The sequence below is a fragment of the Balaenoptera borealis genome, assembly GCF_965194805.1.
Source record: "Balaenoptera borealis genome assembly, chromosome: X".
Classification (NCBI taxonomy): Eukaryota; Metazoa; Chordata; class Mammalia; order Artiodactyla; family Balaenopteridae; genus Balaenoptera; species Balaenoptera borealis.
Genome location: NC_138881.1, coordinates 106,931,507 through 106,940,694, shown reverse-complemented (window position 1 = coordinate 106,940,694; position 9,188 = coordinate 106,931,507).

The following is a 9,188-nucleotide window of genomic DNA, read 5'->3' as shown; positions in this document are numbered from 1 at the left end:
ACAATGAGAAGCCCGCACACCACAATGAAGAGTAGCCCCCGGTCTCCACAACTAGAGAAAGACCATGCACAGCAACGAAGACTCAACACAGCCAAAAATAAATAAATAAATAAACTTATTTTTAAAAATTTATACATAAATGTTGGGACAAATGTAGAGGCTTTTTCTACTTACATGCCAATATTGGAGGTTTTATCCATATTAAGTTTTCACCAAGATTTGGGCAGCAGAGGATATTTTTTCCCTACCTTCTTAAGTATTGTCTATGCATGAGGTTTGAAGGAATATGGATGTTTCCTGGGTTAGACTTTGTATGAGAGATGATTACTGAAAATCTGAAAGACTGATTTTTTAAAAATTCAGCAGATAGAAACAGCAAGCAAAAGTCAGTGATCTTTTTACATGCAAAAAAATATTGCCACATTTGAGCTATGGAGAGCACCTGCCTTACTGTGACACATATCTGGGTTGAAAGGGAAAGGACAGATCTGCTTTCATTGATGCAAATACATTCTCAATACCACCCTTTACCCACAAATGCAGTTATTAAAACGCTGAGCCATTTTTGTAGCAGTACAATACTCCAGTTTTTTTTACAAAGCAAGCCCACTCACTCAGTGATAGAAAAGGTTGAGAATGGAAATCTGGATTGGCTAAGACTTGTCTAATGCAACCTTCCTTAGTATGCACATCACATCCTGCCAGCTATACTGCAGGGAGCAAGTGGTTATCACACAAACGTGCATCCTCTGAGCCAGAATAAACACCCAGTTACTCTCCATCTAAACTAGTTTTCTAGAAGGAAGAGAAAATATATAGGAACAAAAAAAGAGAATGAAGAAAGGGGGGGAATGAATAACCCTTTTCCCTTTTCTAAGAAGACAACAACCAATAGAACTTTTTTTTTCTTAACATTTTCTACTGGAAAAAAAAAAAAAAAAGCGTTATCTCAGCCATTAAGCCAAAGAGCAACAACTTAAGGTTCCAAGCTGTGAAAGGAAGTAGCAACTTATGCCAGGTAGGAAGTCCTTTCTGCCTCCTCTTTAAGTTTTCTAAACCATGATTTCTCTGTTAAAATCCTAGTGCTGACTTCTAGAGATCTGGTGTCTGTCATCTACTTTTTCTTGAATTAAAAAGCCCTTGGTGAAACTTCATTACTAATGACCTTCAGGATATTTATTGGAAAGGAGAGGAGACAGTGCAATAAAAGGAGGCAGTCTCTACTATTTTCTTGAGCAGAGGTGTGTGGAACATTAGGATGCAGCTGACAAAACTGCAGCTGTTGCCTATCTATGAACTCGTGTCCCAAATTAGTAAAAATGAGCTGTTTTGCAATTATAGAAACAGCTGCTCTGCTTATTTAGGAACACTGGTGCAATAGCTTTTATAAAATGTATCACCATATGTTTTGTTCTGTACAATAGGTGAAAGTGGCTTAGGGTGCTCAAAGATATGCTACAACTTAACATATTGTTTTAGTTTTCTGAACACCTTGCATATTTCATTCATAGTTTTTCAGCACTGAGTTTCTTTAGTGGCAGTTGTTTCTTTTACAAAAGATTGATGTCTTTACCATTTTCTACTGTATACATTTAACAATATATGCTTTTCCATTCCCTATACCTATTGGGATTTGAATTTGAAAGGCCCTCTTGAATTTATTCGCTTTCCCATGCCTCATTTATAAAATTCTTAGATAGTGAACAATTTATTACAAAATTCTTAATTTGGTATTAATTTTTTTCTTAGCTCTCCTTCTCTTATTTGTTTTATTTAACTTGATTTGTATACTTAATTTCCCTCAAGCCTTCATTTTATGTTTTATGTTTAGGTTAGAAAAGTGAGTTTTCAATCTGCATTTATTAAAATGGAATCTAAAAAAAAATGATCAAATGAACTTATTTACAAAACAGAAACAGACTCACAGATTTACAGAAAGAACTTATGGTTACAGGGGGGAAGGGTTGGGGGGAGGGATAATTAGGGAGTTTGGGATTGACAAAAAAAAATAGCAAATCACTATATCGTACATCTGTAACTTATATGATATTGTACACCAACTATATATCAATAAAAAAGAAAGCGAAAAAAATAAAATGGAAGTTATTTAATCTCTATTTTATATTTTGGTGCCTTAAAAAGCATACATGCAAAATACCAGCTGCTGGCATTCTTCTTAAAACTTTTTTTTTTTTTGAGGTTGTGTTTCAAGTCACTTCCATAGTCATGTTTTCTATTTCAGGTAAATATTTGAATGGCTCATAGAACACAAAAAGTGTAATATTTCTGTGTTCTCAATTTGTGATTAGTAAACGTAGTCTTTGCAGAAGATTAAACGTATTTAAAATGATTACACCTAAATAATACTTAAAAATCATTTATAAGTCTATTTTGGTCAAAATTCTGTTAAGTTAGTAAACAGTAGTAATTAATTCCAGGAATTAATAATTACTAGGCATAATTATAGGTGAAAATTATGTATCTTATAAATGCTTTCCACTTATAGAATTTAATGGCCAATCTATTATAAACATTATGGCCAAACATTTAATGACTAATAAGTACCCATACCAAAGAAGGACAATTAGGAAATTTATGAATCCTGGTCTAGTGAAATAATTAGTTTTGCACAGGTAAAATTCTATGCTTTAGTTACAGGCATAGTTACATGGGAATATTGACTGATCCTGAGAACCTTTTGAGAAATATATGAGTGTAAAATTCTAGAACATACATTACTATCTGCCATTTATTTTTCTAAGTAAGACAGAGAGTTGTTCAATTTAATGATCTAATTGGTTTCCTAATCCTTTTTTTGTTTGTTTGTTTACATATCTGTCTGGACCTGAACATTAATTTCAACACCTATATGTATTTGTCTTATTAATTAATTAATTAATGAACTAAGTCTACACCACTGAAGCAATCTGTTAGTGAAAAAAGTACACAGTTAACCCAATACTTTTAAGGTATCATTTTGTAAATTCTTAATTTTAAATGACAGTAACACTATCATCTATGCAAAAGAAAAGTGAAGAATGTTACCACTTCTGCTGTTCATGAGTGGAACTTGCATTCCATTTTTTGCTAAAATTTTTATTTCCTAATTTTTCATAACATCTATACAGGCAAGTCAGATATTTTTCTATCTTTATCATTATATAAAATGATGTATTTTTCACCAAGTTGTAACTTGGGGTGAGAGTCAATGAGCTCTGACTACTCTATAGAGCCCAAAATACCATTACCAGGTCTAAGTAAGGATCAATGTTCTAACTAGGAATTTATGCTTCCTCTCACAATGAGGGGTGTTTTATGTTAAAATGTCTTTGAATTGAGCTTAATAAGATCCCTGTTTTCAAAAGTGGGATTTCAAACACAATCGTCATAGGTTACCTAAGTCCTAATACAAAACACATAATAGTAAATTAATGCATTATTATGAATGATCCATCTTAAAGAGTCTAACATTGTGTTTACAGATGGGACCAACTGTTTTGATTCATATGTCTGTAGAGAGAGATTTATACCAAATATAGAGAAGGGTAATCCATTTAATGTGTGAATAAAATTAAGAATAAAATATTATGTATGGGGAATTCCCTAGCGGTCCGGTGGTTAGGACTCTGGCTTTCACTGCCATGGGCCCGGGTTCAATCCTTGGTTGGGGAACTAAGATCCTGCAAGCCCTAGAGTAGAGGGTTTGCTCATTTCTGTAGTGGATATTACTCTGAGAAAACCATAATTCAAAAAGAGTCATGTACCACAATGTTCATTGCAGCTCTGTTTACAATAGCCAGGACATGGAAGCAACCTAAGTGTCCATTGACAGATGAATGGATAAAGAAGATGTGGCACATATATACAATGGAATATTACTCAGCCATAAAAAGAAATGAAATTGAGTTATTTGTAGTGAGGTGGATGGATCTAGAGTCTGTCATACAGAGTGAAGTAAGTCGGAAAGAAAAACAAATACTGTATGCTAACACATGTATATGGAAACTAAAAAAAAAGGTTTTGAAGAACCTAGGGGCAGGACAGGAATAAAGACGGAGATGTAGAGAATGGACTTGAGGACACAGGGAGGGCGAAGGGTAAGCTGGGACGAAGTGAGAGAGTAGCATGGACATATATACAATACCAAATGTAAAATAGCTAGCTGGTGGGAAGCAGCCGCATAGCACAGGGAGATCAGCTCGGTGCTTTGTGACCACCTAGAGGTTTGCGATGGGGAGGATGGAGGGAGACGCAAGAGGGAGGGGATATGGGGATATATGTATATGTATAGCTGATACACTTTGTTATAAAGCAGAAACTAACACACCATTGTAAAGCAATTATACTCCAATAAAGATGTTAAATAAATAAATAAAAGCTAAGGAATGCCAAAGATTACCAGAAAACCACTGGAAGCTAGGGTAGAGCCACAGTATAAATGTTTCTATTTTCAAAAGGAAACAACAGTGGTGACATCTTGATCTCTGACTTATAGCCTCCAAAACTTACAAGACAAAATTTTTTTGTTGCTTAAGCCATCCAGTGTGTAATACTTTGTTACAGTACAGCAGCCCTAGAAAACTCATACAGTACCCAAGACTTAAAAACATATGTTCAAACAAAGACTTGCACAGGAATGTTCAGAGCAGCACTATTTACCATAACCAAAAGGTAGAAACAATACAAAATGTCAATAAACTGATGAATGGATTAAAAAGATGTGGTATATCTATATGACGGAATATTATTGTCACAGAAATGAATGAAATACTGATACATGCTACAACATGGATGAACCTTCAAAGCATTATTATGTTAAGTGAAGGAAGCCAGACACAAAAGGCCACATGTATGATTCCATTTGTGTGAAATATCCAGAATAGGCAAATCCATAGAGACAGAAAGCAACTTAGCTTCCACCAAGGTTGGAGGGAGGGATGAATGGAAAATAACTGTTTAAAGGGTATGTGGGTTTTTTTTGAGAGAGGGATGATAAAAATATTCTGGAATGTAGTGATAGTTGTACAACATTATGAAGGCACTAAAAGCCACTAGAATTGTACACTTTAAAATGGTTAATCTTATATTATGTGAATTTTACTTCAATAACAATAGTGACAGCTGTATTTTAGGCATGGGAATTTGAATTTCATTGTTTTACTGAGATAGGAAAGAACATAGATATTGCAATTTGAAAATCAAGGTTTTAGCATTGCAATTTAAGGAGAAAATCATCTTTTTACTAGTAAACTGAGACAATTTTATATGAAAGTCATTGAAAAAAAACACTGACTCCCCTAGTGTCATTTTTACCATCACTTTTCTCATCTTAAGAGCAATTTTAAAAGAGAAGTATGAAAAATTATGTTTATGACTTTCTCATTTCAGTTGACTTAGTATTATTTATGACTTTTTTTGTGAGATGACCTCTGTTTTCTATGTAATATTTATGCCAGACAATTTATTTTATAGCTCAGATGAGTCATAGGAAAGTGAAATATCATAACAGGGTTTTATTGCACCTAATTACTGGGCCCTTAGCTACCCTTGCCTAAAAATCACTGTATTCAAAATCCAAGTCTTGTCAGTGGTATAGAAACATTATTGATTGTCAATAAGTTTCTTGAGTTGGTCAACTCCTTGAGTGTATCTAACTCTCGATTGAATTGTCATCCCTGAACTAAAGTGTACACATATAATTTATCAGAAAAACTACTACACACTACCACACCTTATTATTCATCTTTAGCTTGAACACTTCCAGCGAAGGGGAACTCACTAGCTCTTGAAAAAAAGAAAATCCATATTATTTTTGATAGTTTAGGCTATCAGAAAGTTGTCCTTTTTATTTAGCCACTTTTTCCCCCTCAAATTCTACTCCTTTGCCCTAGTTTTGTTGTATAAAGTAACATAGAATAAATATAATCTTTCTTTCATACACAATTATTTAATTTTTATTTTTATTTGGAAACATCAATCATATCTCCTTATAAATTCACTTCTTTGAAGTAATATCTGGAAATTTATTTTAGTCACATATACCAGGTAGGCCACATCTCCTTCAATTTCAGCATGTTTTAGACTCAAATACTTTATTTTTGTTAAATTTTGCCTTGTTAGATTTAGCCCATTAGATCTTTATTGGTTGTCATCCTGCTGGTTATCATGTCAGCTCTTTGTTCCTTTTTTGTGTATGTTTTCCACAAATTTGATCAGCAAGTTACTAATGTCCTTGTTTATGTCACTAATAAAAATATTTAATAGGACAGGGCTGATAGCCAACTTACTTAAAAATTTCTCCAGCTTAAAAATGATCCCTTAATCAGATCCCCATAGTTATGGACATTCAACTACCATAGTTGTGGACATTCAACTACTTGTAACTTGTAACTCTGCAAAACTTCCTTTTTTTTCCACTTTGCCATCCTTTCCAAAATGTTATCATGAAACATCTAGTTCTAATTATTGTTTAGTACAGAAATGCAATAATTTTTGTAGAATTCCTATAGTTCAAAACACAAGTGACTCTCTAATAAAAGCAAATTGAATTAATTTGAGCTGGATAATTTTCTTAGTAAATGTCAGTTTCAGACCTTTCCTTCCCAAAGGCATGCTCTGCTTCGCCCCACCTCTGAGAAAATGTGATAATATATGACAAGTCTCCACAAGAAGGTAGATATTGGAATTAATTTCCTGGTCTGAAATCTGGAGTGTCTTCTGGAAACATATCTTGTTCACTGATTTATTCTCACTGGTCCCTTTCCCTCCAAGTTATTGGTTAACGTAGCCATTGGCAATCACTAGGACTAAGTCTCATTTGCTTGGTTCTGTTTCTGCATTGAGTTCCCACTTGCTTGACTATGTCTCTGAACATTTTCTTTTTTTTTTAACATCTTTATTGGAGTATAATTGCTTTACAATGGTGTGTTAGTTTCTGCTTTATAACAAAGTGAATCAGTTATACATATACATATGTTCCCATATCTCTTCCCTCTTGCATCTCCCTCCCTCCCACCCTCCCTATCCCACCCCTCTAGGTGGTCACAAAGCACCGAGCTGATCTCCCTGTGCTATGCGGTTGCTTCCCAATGAACATTTTCTTAAGCCTTGCCAGACCCTTTTTAGTGTGGAGCTGAACATTTGAGCATTTTTCTTATACTCTTATCATCTGGGATCTTTTCCAACCGGAATATGTATGTAAGGAGCTCAGCTGAGCTGGAGAGTGAGCTGAGATGTCAGGTGTCAGAATATCCAGTTAAAGCAACAAGCCAAAAATTAAAGTAACAATCAAGACTTTAGTCATTTACTGTAATTGTATAAGGAAGAGGTTAAAATTGGAAAAAATGCAGATCCCTTGTATTCCATTTTTTCCAAGGAATGGCATGCTGGTAGAAGGTCAAGTGGATCAAGTGCAGATGTGGGGGTCATCTTACTATTGAAGGAGCCTGTATTAGTCTGCTTTGATAGGGCTGCTGTTATAGACTGAATTGCGTCCCCCCCCTAAATTCATATGTTGACACGCTAACCCTCAGTACCTCACAATGTGACTTTATTTGGAGATAGGACTTTTAAAGAAGTGATTAAGTTAAAATGAGGTCACTAGGGTGGATCCTAATCCAACTGGACTAGTGTCCTTAGAAGAAGAGATTAGGACACATATACACACAAAGGGAAGAACATGGAAGATACAGGGAGAAGATAGCCATCTACAAGGCAAGAATAGAGGTACTCAGAAGGAACCAATCCTGCCAACACCTTGATCTTGGAACTCCAGCCTCCAGAATTGTGATAAAATAAATTTCTGTTGTTTAAAACACCCAGTCTGTGTCATTTTGTTATGCAGTCCTAGCAAATGAGTATAGCGGCCATAACATTCTAAGTACCATAGAATGAGTGTCTTAAACAACAGAAATTTATTCTCTCACTATTCTAGAGGCTAGGAGTCTGAGACCAAGGTGTCAGCAGGGGTGGTTTCTTCTCAGGCCTCTCTCCTTACCATGTAGATGGCCATCTTCCTCTAGTATCTTCATATGGTCTTCTCTCTAGGAGTTTCTGTATCCAAATCTCCTCTTAGGACATCAGTCAGATTGGATTAGGGCCTAGCCATGTGACCTCATTTTATCTTAATTACCTCTTTAAAAGCCTTGTCTCTGAATACAGTCACATTCTGAGGTACTGGGGGTTAGAACTTAGACATATGAACTTGGGGGGAACACAGTTCAGCCAATAACAGAGAGCAGAACAAAAGGCTCTGGCAGTTTTATCAACCCGGGGACCATGGGGAGTCAAGGAGGGGGAAGGATAGGAATGGAAAAGTACTGAGTACTAAGTCAGAGTGTGGAAAAGTGCCTTCAAGTTTTCCCCCTCCTTCTCCTCGCCACTTAAGGAGGCCTTAGCAGAAGTGCCTAAAGAAGAGTTCTGCCCATGGCCTCAGATAAAGAGACAGGAATAAAGGCACTTGGGCTAGAAATGCAAATAAGTGAAGAGCAAGACCAGCCAGAGGGGCCTGAGAACTTGACTGCAACTCCCTTCAGAGACTACAGTGCATTAACTGTGCATCAAATCTGGTATGGGGAGAGCAGCTTTCCCCCCATAAAGCCTGCCAGGTAAAGCCTTTGTAATTGTCTATGATCAGACTTGAAAAATCACTTATAAGTTTTTATCCAGGAGCTGGACTCCTCAATGTAATCTCACTGTGAAGATCTCTTGGATATTGATGCTAGCTCAAACTAGAACTGAGATCTGGAGGTTCCTTTTGGAATACACACTACCTTTGTTGGAGATGAGATCTAGAGAATGAATCGGTCCACCTTCCCCTCTCCCTGCTGATTTGCCATTGGCATCTCGGCATGTCTAGATGCTGTTTTTATGACATAACTGACTTCTAATACAAAGCCCTTATTATATAATTAAAACCCAGTAATTTATATATACATATTCTGACATCTTTCGTATAGCTACCATAAAACTCACTGACCCATTGCGTGACGTACTTTCATCTTTTTAGAAAAAATATTGTTGCATTTGATTACCTAAAGTTGTTGTCACTTCTTCCATTTACCATGACTCCTAAAATATTGTAAGCAGTACTTTGTCAATAGCATCTGGGAACTATTTTCATAAACTGAGATCCTTGATTTATGTAAAGCAATTATGTGATCTCTTACAATCAATGCCAAATACCTTAG